This window comes from Podarcis cretensis (assembly GCF_951804945.1).
Source record: "Podarcis cretensis genome assembly, chromosome: 2".
Lineage (NCBI taxonomy): Eukaryota > Metazoa > Chordata > Lepidosauria > Squamata > Lacertidae > Podarcis > Podarcis cretensis.
In genome coordinates, this window is record NC_137171.1 from 119,072,372 (window position 1) to 119,090,122 (window position 17,751).

Sequence of the window (17,751 nt, forward strand, 5' to 3'; positions counted from 1 at the left end):
GTTTCCCGGCTTTGCTTCAGGATGAGAACAGAAATTGCGGCGCGACGGCAGCGGGAGGCCCCATTAGCTAAAGTGGTGCTTCAGGTTAAGAACAGTTTCAGATTAAGAACAGACCCCAAGAACGAATTAAGTTTTTAACCCGAGGTACCACTGTACAGCTTTAAAATACAGTATCAGCCTATATGCTGGACCATAAAGAAGGCAGATCGCCGAAGAATTGATTCCTTTGAATTATGGTGCTGGAGGAGACTCTTGAGAGTCCCATGGACTGCAAGAAGAACAAACCGATCCATTCTTAAGGAAATCAGCCCTGAGTGCTCACTGGAAGGACAGATCGTGAAGCTGAGGCTCCAATACTTTGGCCACCTCATGAGAAGAGAAGACTCCCTGGAAAAGACCCTGATGTTGGGAAAGATGGAGGGCACAAGGAGAAGGGGACGACAGAGGTTGGATAGTGTCTTCGAAGCTACAAACATGAGTCTGACCAAACTGCGGGAGGCAGTGGAAGACAGGAGGGCCTGGCGTGCTCTGGTCCATGGGGTCACGAAGAGTCGGACACGACTAAATGACTAAACAACAACAACAACAACATCAGCCTATATTATACACACACACACAGACACACACACACATACAAATAAGTTTTTAGATTTCATTCCCAATTAAATATTTACAGTCCACCATGTTTTCCTCAATGAACTTTCTCAGTCTGGGGGCAGCAACTGCAGATCTCACAACTTTGTCACAGATTTCTCAAACCAGACAACAAATATGTGACTTTCAGTAATAATCACAATAATTTATTATTTATACCCCACCCATCTGTGTGGGTTTCCCCAGCCACTCAGGGCAGCTTCCAACAAAATATTAAAATACAATAGACCGTCAAACATTAAAAGCTTCCCTAAACAGGGCTGCCTTCAGATGTCTTCTATAAGTCTGGTAGTTTCTATAAGTCTGTTTTCTATAAGTCTGTAGTCTTCTGTAAGTCTGTTTTCTGCAGATGCAGTAGAGGCGGTGGTCTTCTTCACCGTCACTATCGCCACTTGGTAGGCTCCACATTGAGCTCTAACCCATGTGCGGTCAGATGCAGAATGAGTCATCCACCACCGGCACTCTAGCCATCTCAGTGATTGTTTCATTGCCCTCAGATTGGTGGAAAACCATGGAACTGCCCAGGCTCCATGCCATTGGAGAGGGCGCTTCAGAGCCAGTCAATAGCTCAGGTTAACTCCACATTCCAGCGGGCCACCAGGGAATCAGCTGAAAGGCCATCAACATGGGATAAAGCATCCCCTACCACTCTCTGGAAACCATTTGGATCCATTAAGTGGCGGGGACGGACCATCCAAATAGGCCCCACTGCCCTGCAGAGGGGAAGGGTCGCGGAGAAGCCCAGTTGCACCAGGAAGTGATCTGACCATTGCACTTCTTTTGTTTCGCTTTTATTAGTGTCAGATCACCAACATCCATAGAGGTGAACACCAGGTCTAAGGCTATGAGTTGGGCCAGACTTATTCAGGGACAGCCCCATGGAGGCCATAGTTTCCACGAAGTCCTGAGCAGCCCCTTGTAAGGTCGTGTTGGCGTGGATGTCAAAATCCCCTAGGACAACCAAACTAGGTGTTTCCAAGAGAACATTCACCACAACCTGAAGCAGCTCGGGCAGGGAATCCTTGGTGCAGTGGGGAGGTCAGTACACTAAAAGGAATCCTGTACTGCCCCTATTGCCCAACTTCTAGAATATGCACTCAGAGAACTGGGTCTTCCCAACAGGACGCCTAGTGCAGACTAATGACTTCCTAAAAATCACTGCAACCCCCCCTCCCCACCCACATGATCTGGGTTGCTGTGCGTAAGAGAAGCCAGGTGGACAAGCAGCGGCAAGGACAGGCCCATCTGCTTCATCCAACCAAGTCTCTGTTACACATGCTAGGTCAAGTCCTCCATCCATGATCAAGTCATTGATGGCAGTGGTCTTATGAATAATTGACCTGGCATTGCACAGCAGCACCTTCAGGTCATGTGGGTATCCCTCGCTGATTCCAGTATCTGTCCGGTCAATACCAGCCCCGGAGGCAGGGATAGTCCTCAAACAATGACTAAACCTGCCTCCTTGGTAATGACATGGTCTGGTCTTAGTGTAACTCCTCCTTCCCCACGCCAGAAATAATTTTAAAGGTAAAAAAGAAAATTTTAAAGTATTTTAAAAATAACTGTGTGTTGTTCTGAGTTCTCCTGGGGAGCGACAGCAGCAGCCTCAGCTGTCCTTATGAGGCCTGCCAGGCCCTGCCCTGGGCAGGTGGTGAGTGGCAGGAATGGGGCACTCAGGAAGGGGAGTCCTCCTGGGCAGCTGTTTACACGCATTGGGTATCTTATATAATCAAACAAGGATAAACCTGGTTCAGAATAGAGCATATTGGTAGCGATCTACTGCTTAGTTACAGCATATACAAAGAAGCTCTTCTGCAATAATTTTTTATAGCGTCCCTCTAAATATTCTGAGCACATAGTCTGAAAACAAAACTCAGAAATGCTTGCCTAAATGAACAGATTGGTAAATCAGAGGGGAAATTCTCAAGTTCATGTCTTATTTTAATTTAATACCAATGTGGGGCAGTGTACAAAATTAGCCAGGCGCCAGACACATTCCCACACTCCATGCATTTATAAGGTTTTTCACCTGTATGAGATCTTCGATGCACATTAAGGGAGGCACTGTGATTGAAGCTCTTTCCACACTCCATGCATGTATATGGTTTTTCCCCTGTGTGAGTTCTTTGATGTTTAGTAAGGGTACTACTGTCAAAGAAACTCTTTCCACATTCCCAGCATTTAGACCTGAAAGACCTACATTAGCTCCCAGTATGTTTCCGAGCAAAATTCAAAGTGTTGGTGCTGACCTTTAAAGCCCTAAATGGCCTCAGCATGTATACCTGAAGGAGCATCTCCACCCCATCGCTCAGTCCTGACACTGAGGCACAGCTCCAAGGGCCTTTTGGCGGTTCCCTCCCTGCGAGAAGTGAGGTTACAGGGAACCAGGCAGAGGGCCTTCTTGGTAGTAGCACCCGCCCTGTGGAACGCCCTCCCATCAGATGTCAAGGAAATAAACAACTAAGAAGAAGACATCTGAGGGCAGCCCTGTTGAGGAAAGCTTTTAATGTTTGATCTTTTATTCTGCTTTTAATTTTCTGTTGAGAGCTCCCCAGAGTGGCTGGGGAAACCCAGCTAAATGGGTGGGGTATGAAGGAATAAAATAATAATAATTCCTCCTGCTCCTCCCTGGCTGGCAGGGGACTCTCCTGACTCCCTGTTTACTCCCTGCCATTCCTCCCCATTCCCTGCCCTGCGGCCTTTGCTTGGCGCTCCTTCTGCTTTCTCTGGACAGAGGATCTGAAGAAGTGTGCATGCACACGAAAGCTCATGCCAAGAACTAACTTAGTTGGTCTTTAAGGTGCTATTGGAAGGAATTTTTTTTGTTCTGGTTAAAGAGGAACATTTTTGCCTGAATTCAAGCTCGTCCAGTTGAAGTTGAAGGTCAGAAGATTCAGGGCAAGACAAAAAGAAGGCCTTGTTCACACAGCACATTATTAAACGATGGAACTCTCTTCCACAAGAGGCAGTGACAAACTTGGATGGTGTTAAAATACAATTGGAAAAGATTCATATAGAGGAGACGGCTATCAATGGCTGCCTGCCACAACAGCTACCATACATTCCACCTCCACTTTCTGTGATGCTTCTTGGTCCAACTTGCTGGGAACTCCTTCTCTCAATTCCGCCTTCCATTGGCCGGCTTTCTTGAGCACGCAAAATGGATTAGGATTGCCAACGTTGTTGTTTTTTTCCCCTGGCCTTGCTCCTGTGCAGTTTAACATTCACCACCAGGTACCTGGCAATGTGGCATGAGAGCCTCCTGTTGCGGGAATTTATGTATAGATTTGGGGGTGGGATGCCCCTCCAGCAGATATCATGCGCATGCAACCCACTACCAAAATCAGCACAATCACTTTTGTGATTTGTCCCCACAAAACACTTCATCACTGTTTCTTCCTGTCTATTCAAAGGGCCTCTGCTGCACGATACCAAATGTAAGAATTAACTGATAAATGTATCCATGTACTGGCTCACTGGGAAAACTTCAGAAATTCATATAGACATGTGAGCTCAGCTACTCAGCAGCCCCTCTGCCTGAGTGATAATCCCTGGCATCCTGATACCTGAGTGCCAGACAGGTAAAAAGTAAAGGGGACCCCAAACCATTAAGTCCAGTCGTGATCGACTCTGGGGTTGCGGCGCTCATCTCGCTTTATTGGCCAAGGGAGCCAGCGTACAGCTTCCAGGTTATGTGGCCAGCATGACTAAGCCGCTTCTGGCAAACCAGAGCAGCGCACGGAAACGCTGTTTACCTTCCCGCCGGAGTGGTACCTATTTATCTACTTGCACTTTGATGTGCCTTCGAAATGCTAGGTTGGCAGGAGCAGGGACCAAGCAACGGGAGCTCACCCCGTTGTGGGGATTCGAACCACCGACCTTCTGATTGGCAAGTCCTAGACTCTGTGGCTTAACCCACAGCACCACCCACGTCCCTTGCCAGACAGGTAGCTATTCCAGAAAAAACAAAGCCAGATAAAGATAAAAGGGTGTGATTAACTTGGCTGGGAAACAAGGAAATGTAAATATCTTTTTTGTTACACTTGATGGGTGTTTGGTGGAGGGCAAGGAGAACCATGGGGCAGGGTCCAGGATGCTCAGATTACTGCCACCAGACCTCCCCTTTCATGATGTAACCATGATGTATGAGTGATGTAGTTTTGGGAGGGTGTAACATGGGAATTAGCAGCTAATAAAAGTTTGGGTTTTCTTTTGTCCGGGGCTTCCATCTTGTTCCACCTTGTGGCAGGTGGGAATCCTGTTGCGACAGTCTTCAGTAAAGACCAAGCCTACTGGCTGCTGTTTTGCTCTGGTATTCCTGGCTGGTGTCCTTGTTTTTTGTCCAAGGGAGCCCTCAGATTTCTCCGTTAACACTCCCAACCCCGTCCCCCTTCCCATTTGTGGAAAAGCTTCGTTTATGCCTTTCTGGAGTCTTTTGAAGGCACAGGAGCAAAGAGAGAGATGTGGAAAGTGGCAACCTTAATTTATGCAGCATAAAGAAATGATTGCAGATTACTAGTGAATAATAATAATAATAATAATAATAATAATAATAATAATTTATTAATTATTTATACCCCACCCATCTGGCTGGGCTTCCCCAGCCACCCTGGGCGGCTTCCAAAAAAATATTAAAATACTGTAATACATCAAACATTAAAAGCTTCCCTAAATAAGGTCCCCAACACAGGAAACAAGAAGCTGTTGTAGGTTGGGGGGAGATCATGGAGGGATGCTTACCTGCAGAGTGATTAACCTACCTGGATCTCTCAGTGCACGGAGCGCATCTCTCCAATGAGCCTAATAATTCGCTTAGGGGAAGAGCTCTTGCGGGAGTCCAGCTTTCCCCAGCACGCGGAATTATTTGCCTTAATCTTGCATTTCCCTCCCTGCGGCCGCCTTCAGCATCTCTGCGAAAGCAAGAAGAAACTCACGTGGAACACTTTGCATTTTCCCCCCTTTCAGATCTGCGGAAGAGGAAAGGGGCACATACCCTCTCCTCCTCTTTGCAATCTTCTGCTCTAGGAATGTGGGCTCAGATGCTGTTGCTGCTGTTAACCATTGAAGACCAAACAGGGAGGGAGCTGCCTCTTTTTGGCATCCTTCAGAGATAGAGCAGGAAAGGCGGGTGATCTCAGGTATGTGTAAAATAGCTGAATGCCTCTCCATGAAAGAAGCAGTAGCTCCTTGCTTATAGAAAGCTAGCTTGCCAGGGAACAGGGGAAAACAAAACCTTTCCCCCTTGGTCCCTGGAATTTAAATTTGTGGCAACTGTGAAAAGGGCAGATTCCATGTTAGGGGTTATTAGGAACCTAAGAATAACTCTACAGTCCATGAGGCAGACTGAGGCAGCCACTTCAGGCCATAGCTGTCAACCTTTCCCTTTTCTTGCGAGGAATCCTATTCGGAATAAGGGAATTTCCCTTAAAAAAAGGGAAACATTGACAGCTATTGCAGTGGAAGCAAATACTAATACTAACAATAATCATTTATTTATTGTACCCCATCCATCTGACTGGGTTGTCACAGCCATTCTGCACCTGGTTGATCCAACAGAGTCATTCTTAGGTTCTTAATAACCCCTAGCATAGGATTTGCCCTCTTGGCAGTTGCCACAAATTCGAGGGGAAAAGGTTCTGTCCTCATCTGTTCCCTGACATGCTGGCTTTCTATCAGTGGCGTAGCATGGGTTGTCAGCACCCGGGGCAAGGCAAGTAATTTGCACCCCCTAACCTGTGGATTTGCGCCCCTAACCTGTGGATTTGCGCCCCTTAACCCCCAGATGTTGCGCCCGGTGCGGCCGGGCCCCCCTGCACCCCCCCACGCTACGCCACTGCTTTCTATAAGCCAGGATTTGCTGCTCCTTTCATGGAGAAGCATTCAGCTGTCTCTCACAGGCTCCCTAAGTCTGCTCCTCTCCCACGCAACCTGAGATTTCTTCTTCGCCTTATCTGCCTGTGCTCCACCCTCTTCATCCCTTTGCAGATTCTGAGAGATCAAGGGGGAGGGGAGCCGGTCAGAGCAGGAGGGGGAGACCCCCTAACTTAGTCACCAGCCTGACTCATCTCTGCCTCTTGGCTCCTCTCCAGCCTCCTCTTCTGCCTCTGATTCTGGACTGCTCTCTGCCACAAAATACTTTTAACACCATACAGCTTCCTTCACCCATTAATACCTTGGTTCATGAGGGTCACTTTTCCTCAGTTACCCACTCTCTAAGCCAGGGGTCCTTAAACTTTTTAAACATTGGGCCGGTGCGCTGTCCCTCAGACACTGTTGTGGGCCGGACTATATTTTTTTTGGGGGGGGGGATAATGAACGAATTCCTATGCACATTGCGTGTTATAGCTAATGACTTGCAGTTCAAACAATGTGGATTAAAGGCAAAGGAGGAATTGGCTAAATGGTAGGGAAAGATGGAGTTTTCCCACTGGAGCTATAGAAAGTGGAAACTGTGCCTTTTAAACTTGCTCATAAAGGATCTAGGGTTAGGGGCAGAGGAAGCCAAGTTTGCCTATGACACAGGAACTTGCCAAATTGAGTGAATGTGCTGCAAAATAATTAAGACAGCAAATGCAATTCAGTTTCCATGAGCGTCAAGTGATGTCTGCCTCCGCTGAAAAGGCTCAATTTCCCTCGGTGTCCCAGTGGGTCAAGGAGCCTTCCCTCCCCAGCTGCTGGGCCCCCCAGGAGCCCCAATACTTCGCCTATGAGAGCCTGGAAGATGCCGATGACTCTCTCCACAGACCTCTGCAGCTGCCCCTCGTCTGCCCGGCTCAGCTTGGCCTGCACTGTTGCTGCAGGAAGCCCTTCTCCACCCCACCCGGACCCCAGCCCGGCTCTTGCCACACAGGCGGCTGCGCCCAGGGATGCCCTCGCTGCCTTGCTCGGTCTGCACTCTGCACGCACTCAGAGGCTCCTGAGCAGCGGCGACACCCACATAGGCGTCCCGGAGGCAGCAGCGGCTCCTCCTCCTGCTCCGCGAAGGGGCAGCTCGGGGCCGGGCGAGACGGGGGGAAGCCATACAATATTTAAAATGAATAATGATTTTAATCAACATAAACTTACAGTGGTACCTTGGGTTGCAGACGCTTCAGGTTACAGACGCTTCGGTTTACAGACTCTGCTAACCAGAAATAGTACCTTGGGTTAAGAACTTTGCTTCAGGGTGAGAACAGAAACCGCGCGGTGGCAGCGGGAGGCCCCATTAGCTAAAGTGGTGCTTCGGGTTAAGAACAGTTTCAGGTTAAGAACGGACTTCTGGAACGAATTAAGTTCTTAACCCGAGGTACCACTCTATAAATATTTCAATGGGAAGTATGGGCCTGCTAATTTATGTTGGTCAGGAGAGAATCAGCTAAATAATCATGGGCGGGCGTTTTTCTCTCCCCCACCCCACCCCACCCCCAAAAAAACTGCAAAACGTGGGAGCAGTGGGAATGGCAGTGAAAGGGCAAGCCTGGAAAGTGAGAGGAAGATAAGAGAGAGGGGCTTAGGAAGGGAGAAAGCAGAGTGGGGTGTTTGTGTGTCAAATTCAGGAGGTAGCAGCACTTTTCCAAAGGTTTCTCTGCTTTGGAACTTGCAGGGGCTGGAAATAGACAGTTCCACCCCACCTTGGCTTCTTCTGCCACCCCAGAGATTAAAATGGTAGCGCTGGGTGGCACCTGCCCGCTCTTGCCAACCTGCAGCCCTTCAGGGATCTCTCCGTGGAGAGAGCCAACCCCTTCCAGAAGAAGTTAAAACTTGCAAAGGCTACCAAGGCATGGAGCTGAATTCTCCTCACACACCCCCACACCCCCGCCATAAAAAAAGGACAGGGGAAACTTGCAAAAAGGGCGGCCTCACATGAGCAGACTGGCGCCGGTGCGCAGGGAAAGAGAGGCTGAGCTTTTCTTGACAACATTCCGAACTCCTCCAACAGTGGCAGGTTGCAAAGGCGAGACGCGCATGCTGGGTGGGTGGGGTATGCGCGGGGGCTTGCGAGATGGGAAGGAGAGTGGTGGGGAAGTGGGAGACCTGGAGGGGCGGCGACTGAGCCGCGAGGGACCCCAGCAGCGGTGCTGCCTTCCGCCTGAACCGCCTGCGCACAAGGCCTCCTGGCCGCCGCCATTTCCTGCTCCGCCGTCTCCACGTCTGGCCTGGGACCCCCACAGCACCAGAAGCCAGACAGGCAGCAGCAGCAGCAGCGAGAACTGAATTTAGGACCTTGGCGGGCCTGATCCGGCCTGTGGGCCGTAGTTTGAGGACCCCTGTCTTAACCTGACCATAAGCCCTCTCTCTTCTCAAATCCATCCCTATCTTCTCAAATCAAGCCCCATCTCTTCACCTGACCCGTAGCCCTATTTCTCTCTCTCTCTCTCTCTCCCTTTTTATCCTCCCCTTTTTGTGACTTTGTAGCCATTTGGTGACAGGCTCCTTCACTCTGACAGAATTTCAGGGAGACTGCACCAGCAGACTCTGGCCTGGCTCTGCTGTCTGTCACACCTGTCCTTAAGGCGAGGGGTGTCTGGGTTCCTTGACAGTGTGTGGCCAGTTCCTTGTTGCAGCTTGGGGAGCTATCTAACCACCTAGGGTCTTTGAACTCATTTTAGCCAATGCATTCGAATGGAGAAGGGAGGGGAGCTTTGAGTTGAACAAATCCTTTAATTCCAGTATTTCTATTGTTCTACTGTCTCTTCCTAGAGGGTTTCCCAAAAAGGGACACGGGTGGCGCTGTGCTCTAAACCACAGAGCCTAGGGCTTGCTGATCAGAAGGCCGGTGGTTCAAATCCCCACGACAGGCTGAGCTCCCGTTGCTCGGTCCCTGCTCCTGCCAACCTAGCAATTCGAAAGCACGTCAAAGTGCAAGTAGATAAATAGGTACCACTCCAGCGGGAAGGTAAATGGCGTTTCCGTGCGCTGCTCTTGGTTCGCCAGAAGCGGCTTAGTCATGCTGGCCACATGACCCGGAAACTGTACGCCACCTCCTTCGGCCAATAAAGCAAGGTGAGCGCCGCAACCCCAGAGTCGGCCACGACTGGACCTAATGGTCAGGGGTCCCTTTACCTTAGCGAGTTTCCTGCTTATTTCCCATTGTTGTTGAAGGCATGAAGGTGGCGCCTGCGGTGCTTCAGAAACTTCAGCTGCTGCAGAATCTGGCAGTCAGGTTGCTCACCGGAGCAAGACTGTGTGAGCATATTACACTGATCCTGGTCCAACCACACTGGAAACCAATTAGTTTCTGAGCCCAATTCAAAGTGCTGGTTTTGACCTATAAAGCCTTAACAGCTCAGGATCACAATACCTCAAGTATTGCCCCAGGCTGGATATCACCCTCTAAGACACTTCTTCATGTGCCTCCTCCATGTGTGGAAGGTGACAAAACAAGATCGGGACTTTTCTACAGTGGCTCCGTTTGTGGAAAGCTCTCCACAGGGAGGTTTGGCTGGCACCTTCATTATGCGCCTTTAGGTATTAGGTATTATTTTTTATTTTCACTACTACTACTACTTCTACTACTACTACTATAGGATTCTGCAGCAGTAACCAGTCAGCTTCTAACATGTTAAGGCATGAGAAATAGTATTTTCTTGTTACTGACTTTTGCCTATACATTCCATCTATCTGTACGTAACTGTATCTACAAAAGCCTACAAGCTGTATATGTTTATTGTTTGGACCATTATGGTCATATGAAATATATACATAAATATGGCATTAAAATACAGTATCAGTCTATATTACACACACACACACAAATAAGTTTTTAGATGTCATTCCCAATTAAATCTTTACAGTCCACCATGTTCTCCTCAATGAACATTCTCTCTGCCTAGTTTCTGAAGCTCTTTCCACACTCCATGCATTCATATGGTTTCTCCCCTGTATGAGTTCTTTGATGTCTAATAAGGATGCTTCTGGCACTGAAGCTCTTTCTACACTCCATGCATTTATATGGATTTATATGGTTTTCCTGTGTGGGAATTATATGATGCATTTTAAAAGAGTTGCTGCAACTGAAGCTCTTTTCACACTCCATGCATTTATAAGGCTTCTCCCCTGTATGAGTTCTTTGATGCACATTAGGGGAAGAACTCCAACTGAAAGTCTTTCCACACTCCATGCATTTATAAGGCTTCTCCCCTGTATCAGTTCTTTGATGCTCATTAAGGTGACTACTGTTTCTGAAGCTCTTTCCACACTCCATGCATTTATAAGGCTTCTCCCCTGTATGAGTTCTTTGATGCACATTAAGTTGGCTACTGGATTCGAAGCCCTTTCCACACTCCATGCATTCATAAGGTTTTTCATCTGAGTGTACTCTTTGATGTCTAGCAAGGGCTGAGCGACTACAGATGTAGTAATTTTATCTTATGTTCAAGATTTCTAAACACCTGATCCAAAAGGTCTCTCAAGTGGCACAGTGATCTCTTTCTGCACACAGTACATTCATGTTTTTTCTCCACCCTGTTAAGTTGATTTTCATCTGCTTGGGAAACACTGTGTTCATCCCTTGGCTTCACTGTTTCTCTCCTCTCTTGTTTGTTGGCTCCATCTTGAACCCCCAACTTCGGGGCAGCTGTTTATACGCATTGGGTATCTTATATAATCAAACAAGGATAAACCTGGTTCAGAATAGAGCATATTGGTAGCGATCTACTGCTTAGTTACAGCATATACAAAGAAGCTCTTCTGCAATAATTTTTATAACGTCCCTCTAAATATTCTGAGCACATAGTCTGAAAACAAAAGTCAGAAATGCTTGCCTAAAGGAACAGATTGGTAAATCAGAGGGGAAATTCTCAAGTTCATGTCTTATTTTAATTAAATACCAATGTGGGGCAGTGTACAAAATTAGCCAGGCGCCCGACACATTTTGCACCTGGCTATTGGCAACTTGGAAAACTCAGCAGTGGCCAGAAGATTGGAGAAGATCAGTCTACATCCCAATCCCAAAGAAGGGCAGTGCCAAAGAATGCTCCAACTATCGCACAATTGCACTAATTTCTCACGCTAGCAAGGTTATGCTTAAAATTCTACAAGGAAGGCTCAAGCAGTATGTGGACCGAGAACTCCCAGAAGTGCAAGCTGGATTTAGAAGAGGCAGAGGAACCAGAGACCAAATTGCAAACATGCGCTGGATTATGGAGAAAGCTAGAGAGTTCCAGAAAGACATTTACTTCTGCTTCATTGACTATGCAAAAGCCTTTGACTGTGTCGACCATGGCAAACTATGGCAAGTTCTTAAAGAAATGGGAGTGCCTGATCACCTCATCTGTCTCCTGAGAAATCTCTATGTGGGACAAGAAGCTACAGTTAGAACTGGATATGGAACAACTGACTGGTTCAAAATTGGGAAAGGAGTACGACAAGGCTGCATTTTGTCTCCCTGCTTATTTAACTTATATGCAGAATTCATCATGCGAAAGGCTGGGCTGGATAAATCCCTAGCCGGAATTAAGATTGCCGGAAGAAATATCAACAACCTCAGATATGCAGATGACACAACCTTGATGGCAGAAAGTGAGGAGGAATTAAAGAACCTTTTATTGAGGGTGAAAGAGGAGAGTGCAAAATATGGTCTGAAGCTCAACATCAAAAAAACGAAGATCATGGCTACTGGTCCCATCACCTCCTGGCAAATAGAAGGGGAAGAAATGGAGGCAGTGAGAGATTTTACTTTCTTGGGCTCCATGATCACTGCAGATGGTGACAGCAGCCACGAAATTAAAAGACGCCTGCTTCTTGGGAGAAGGGCAATGACAGGCCTAGACAGCATCTTGAGAAGTAGAGACATCACCTTGCCAACAAAGGTCCGTATAGTTAAAGCTATGGTTTTCCCAGTAGTGATGTATGGAATGAGAGCTGGACCATAAAGAAGGCTGATCGCCGAAGAATTGATGCTTTTGAATTATGGTGCTGGAGGAGACTCTTGAGAGTCCCATGGACTGCAAGAAGATCAAACCTCTCCATTCTGAAGGAAATCAGCCCTGAGTGCTCACTGGAAGGACAGATTGTGAAGCTGAGGCTCCAGTACTTTGGCCACCTCATGAGAAGAGAAGACTCCCTGGAGAAGACCCTGATGTTGGGAAAGATGGAGGGCACAAGGAGAAGGGGGCGACAGAGGACGAGATGGTTGGATAGTGTTTTCGAGGTTACCAGCATGAGTCTGACCAAGCTGCGGGGGGCAGTGGAGGACAGGAGTGCCTGGCGTTCTCTGGTCCATGGGGTCACGAAGAGTCGGACACGACTAAACGACTAAACAACAACAACAAATTGGCAACTTATCACTAGACAGCTGTTGCAACTAAAGAAAGCTCTTTCCATACCCCAAAAATGTATATTGTTTGTCCCCGGTAGGAGTTCTTTCATGCACAGTAAAGAAACGACTATAACCGAAGCTCTTTACACACATCAACTTTCATAGGGTTAGTCCCCTGAAGGAGTTCTCTGGTGTCGAGAAAGGTGGTTACTGTGGTGGTAGCTCTTTCCACACTCCAAACATTTGGAGGGTTTGTCCTGTGTGAATTCTCTTATGTGCATGAAGGATGTTGGAGTCACTGAAGCTTTTTCTACATTTCAAACATTTATACGGTTTCTCCCCCGTATGAGTTCGTTGATGCACATTAAGGGAGGAACATTGACTGAAGCTCTTTCCACACTCCAGGCATTCATATGGTTTTCCCCGTGTGAGTTCTTTGATGTTTAGTAAGGTAGCCACTGTAGCTGAAGCTCTTTCCACACTCCAGGCATTTATATGGATTTATATGGTTTTCAAATCCCTGCGGCGGGGTGCGCTCCCGCTGCTCGGTCCCAGCAGTTCGAAAGCACCTCCGGGTGCAAGTAGATAAATAGGGACCGCTTACCAGCGGGAAGGTAAACGGCGTTTCCGTGTGCGGCTCTGGCTCTGGCTCTGGCCAGAGCAGCGATGTCACGCTGGCCACGTGACCCGGATGGGCGCACAACCCCAGAGTCTGTCAAGACATGCCCGTACGGGCAGGGGTACCTTTACCTTTACCTTTATGGTTTTCCTGTGTGTGAATTATATGGTGCATTTTAACAGACTTGCTGCAACTGAAGCTCTTTCCACACTCCATGCATTTATAAGGTTTTTCACCTGTATGAGATCTTCGATGCACATTAAGGGAGGCACTCTGATTGAAGCTCTTTCCACACTCCATGCATGTATATGGTTTTTCCCCTGTGTGAGTTCTTTGATGTTTAGTAAGGGTACTACTGTCAAAGAAACTCTTTCCACATTCCCAGCATTTATAAGGTTTCTCCCCTGTATGAGTTCTTTGATGCAAAGTAAGGTGGGCACTGTTTCTGAATCTCTTTCCACACTCCATGCATTCATAAGGTTTCTCCCCTGTATGAGTTCTCTGATGCACATTAAGTTGGCTACTGAATTTGAAGCCCTTACCACACTCCAGGCATTTATATGGTTTCTCCCCTGTATGAGTTCTCTGATGCACATTAAGCTGGCCACTGTCTCTGAAGCTCTTTCCACACTCCATGCATTCATAAGGTTTTTCACCTGAGTGTACTCTTTGATGTATAGTAAGGGCTGCGCGACTACAGAATCTCTTTCCGCACACAGTACATTCATGTTTTTTCTCCACCCTGTTAATCTGATTTTCATCTTCTTGGGAAACACTGTGTTCATCCCTTGGCTTCACTGTTTCTCTCCTCTCTTGTTTGTTGGCTCCATCTTGAACCCCCAACTTCCTTTCCTTCTCTTGCTCCTCACCTCTTTCTGGCCAGACTTCTGATGGCTCCTCCTCATCCAGGACCCCCCAAACATCTCCTGATGGAATAAAATTTTTAAAATAAAGGTTGATACAGCTGCTTCCTTATCAAAACTCAAGGCCTGGCACTATGTTAAAGGCGTTTTACATGAAAACAAATGGTGTGATACCTGGTTTTAATAAAATATGACCATTTAATCAAGGGTTATTTGTATCAGAAACGTTCTGGTGAGCAGTCCCTAAGATTAACCAAGCCATAAATAACACAATTTAAACCAGCAGGCAATAACATCAACAGAGCCTGCCTGCCTATGGGCCTGTGTGAGGCGGCTGCCTCAGGTGTCACCCCCAAAGGGGCTCAGCTGTGCTGCTAGTTCCCCGGCCTCCAGGGGTGAAGTGGGATGGGCAGCAAAGCTTTGTGAGTCCTCTCCCCTCCAGCCAAGTCCAGAAAAGGATCTTCCCCCAACAAGGGCAAGTCCACAAGAGGGCAGACATTCCACCACTCAGCTTTGTCAGGATCTGAAAAGGCTCTTTGCCAGTGAATGGGGGGAGGCGTCTGCACCCCTTGGAGGTCTGGTGGGGTGAGGGGGGACCACCCCACCCAACCTGCAGGGGTATGCTCATTATGGATTTTGAGCCCCCATTGTGGGGGCAGAAGTGAGGCCACCCCTGAGCATTGATAATACAGCACTGCAACTCAGAGAAGCTTGAAAAGTCTAAATCTGCAGAGCTTGTTGAAAAACCAAAATGAATAATAACAATAGTAGCATTGATTTTATTTATATCCCAACCGTCTGGCTGGGTTTCCCAAGCCACTCTGGGTGGCTTACAGCATATATAAAAATGCAATCAAACATCATATATTAAGAAACAGAATATTCTATATATGCAACAAACAAAGCAATACATCAATAGAAACCAATAACAATAACAAGATACTCAAGTGTTCTACAAATTAGGATCCCCCACACAGAAGATTGTTAGTATGCTTTTTCTACCATTCTCCACGCTAGATTGCCACAATGCATTATACTTCAGGCTGCTTTTGAAGAGCGTTCAGAAACTACAGAGTGCTGACCGGTGCAAGAGGCTCTGAGCATATCTGGGTTCCTGACTTCAGTTCAAGGTGCTGATTTTGACTTATGTAGCTCAATGGCTGCTTCTCATGAATCCACCGAGAGCCTGCGCTCATCATCTGAGGTCCTTCTCACAGTGCCCTCTCCAACTGAGGTGCAAAGAGAGGCAATACAGAATGCGTCTTTCACTGCTGGCTCCCCACCTAAAGAATGCTCTCCCCCAGGGAGGCAACTCAGAAGCCATCACTGGCTAATTGTAGCAGAGAAGCAAGAATATTTATTTTCAGCCAGGCTTCTGGCATTTAACCTGGGAGAAAAACAAACACTGTGACCTCCTTTAGCGGAGCTGAAGGAAGGCACTCCGAGCCACTGAGGAACCCATACCTATTATAACTATTAATGAAGGCGAAAAGGATCCTTACCCTGAGAGGTCACCATCTCACGAACCTCCACCATGACGTCCTTGTACAGAGCTCTCCGTAGGGCCCACTTGTCGTCAGCGAAATTCAAGGACACCTGTCAAAGCTCACTGATCCCTGGAAGGACAGAACAATTCCCTTCTTTATAGGCACTCCAAGGCAAGGTGTGGAAACCATCTCTCCTCAGATCCCCCTCCAATGATAGATGGGGCAACTGGAGATTTGACCTTCAGTGTTTATTTGTTTTTTAATAAGACGTGAAAATCTGGATAACTAAATTTAAGACTGGGGGAAATGGGTGTTTTGTCCCACCCCATACTCCCTCCTTCCTCCCCTTCCTCAGGTGTTTGGAGACCAAACATGCTGCCCAGCAGGCAAAATGGGAAGTGGAGAGGGATGATTTTTTTCAATGATGGCTTTATGCATCCTGGTTTCTAAATTGGTTTGTGGGTTTTAGTTGTGTTCTAGCTCCCATTGGATCACTGTGCCACTTGAGAGAGCTTTTGGATCAGGTGTTTAGAAATCTTGAACATAAGATAAAATTACTACAGCTGCAGATGGCCAGTTATACGCCCAGGGGCCCACCTTTTTTAATGATATATGTTTAGTACATACATTTTGCAGAGGAAAAGTTTTTTCTCGTGGTTTAATTTTCAGTGGACCTATGGCCTTCGATACAATAAAATGCTAAAGAATCTTAACTGAGGAGGATCCTCTCCTGCCATAGAGCATGCAGCTCCTTCTGCACTCTATGGGGCGCTACCTTTGAAGGTGACCCGGAAACTAGATCAAATCCAGAATGCAGCAGCTAGACTCGTAACTGGGAGCAGCAGCCAACTAAGACCTGAAAGATCTACATTAGCTCCCAGTATGTTTCCGAGCAAAATTCAAAATGTTGGTGCTGACCTTTAAAGCCCTAAATGGCCTCAGCATGTATACCTGAAGGAGCGTCTCCACCCCATCGCTCAGTCCTGACACTGAGGCACAGCTCCAAGGGCCTTTTGGCGGTTCCCTCCCTGCGAGAAGTGAGGTTACAGGGAACCAGGCAGAGGGCCTTCTTGGTAGTAGCACCCGCCCTGTGGAACGCCCTCCCATCAGATGTCAAGGAAATAAACAACTAAGAAGAAGACATCTGAGGGCAGCCCTGTTGAGGAAAGCTTTTAATGTTTGATCTTTTATTCTGCTTTTAATTTTCTGTTGAGAGCTCCCCAGAGTGGCTGGGGAAACCCAGCTAAATGGGCGGGGTATGAAGGAATAAAATAATAATAATTCCTCCTGCTCCTCCCTGGCTGGCAGGGGACTCTCCTGACTCCCTGTTTACTCCCTGCCATTCCTCCCCATTCCCTGCCCTGCGGCCTTTGCTGGGCGCTCCTTCTGCTTTCTCTGGACAGAGGATCTGAAGAAGTGTGCATGCACACGAAAGCTCATGCCAAGAACTAACTTAGTTGGTCTTTAAGGTGCTACTGGAAGGAATTTTTTTTGTTCTGGTTAAAGAGGAACATTTTTGCCTGAATTCAAGCTCGTCCAGTTGAAGTTGAAGGTCAGAAGATTCAGGGCAAGACAAAAAGAAGGCCTTGTTCACACAGCACATTATTAAACGATGGAACTCTCTTCCACAAGAGGCAGTGACAAACTTGGATGGTGTTAAAATACAATTGGAAAAGATTCATATAGAGGAGACGGCTATCAATGGCTGCCTGCCACAACAGCTACCATACATTCCACCTCCACTTTCTGTGATGCTTCTTGGTCCAACTTGCTGGGAACTCCTTCTCTCAATTCCGCCTTCCATTGGCCGGCTTTCTTGAGCACGCAAAATGGATTAGGATTGCCAACGTTGTTGTTTTTTTCCCCTGGCCTTGCTCCTGTGCAGTTTAA

The 17,751-nt window shown here is 47.4% G+C and overlaps 1 protein-coding gene across 3 annotated transcripts in view; it reads right to left on the reverse strand.

Moving 5' to 3' along the window:
- Positions 1–17,751, reverse strand: part of LOC307209076 (uncharacterized protein) — a 27,004-nt gene continuing 9,253 nt past the window's right edge. Inside the window, exons 1-2 of one of the 3 annotated variants that reach the window (XR_013835301.1) lie at positions 10,357–10,451; positions 1–185 (exon numbers count right to left, since the gene is read on the reverse strand). The gene's annotated coding sequence lies outside the window, so the exon portion shown is untranslated. Of the gene's footprint in view, positions 186–611; positions 2,135–10,356; positions 10,452–17,751 lie in introns of those variants that run through there. The other 2 variants (XR_013835302.1, XM_079964173.1) reach the window with 2 other exon arrangements.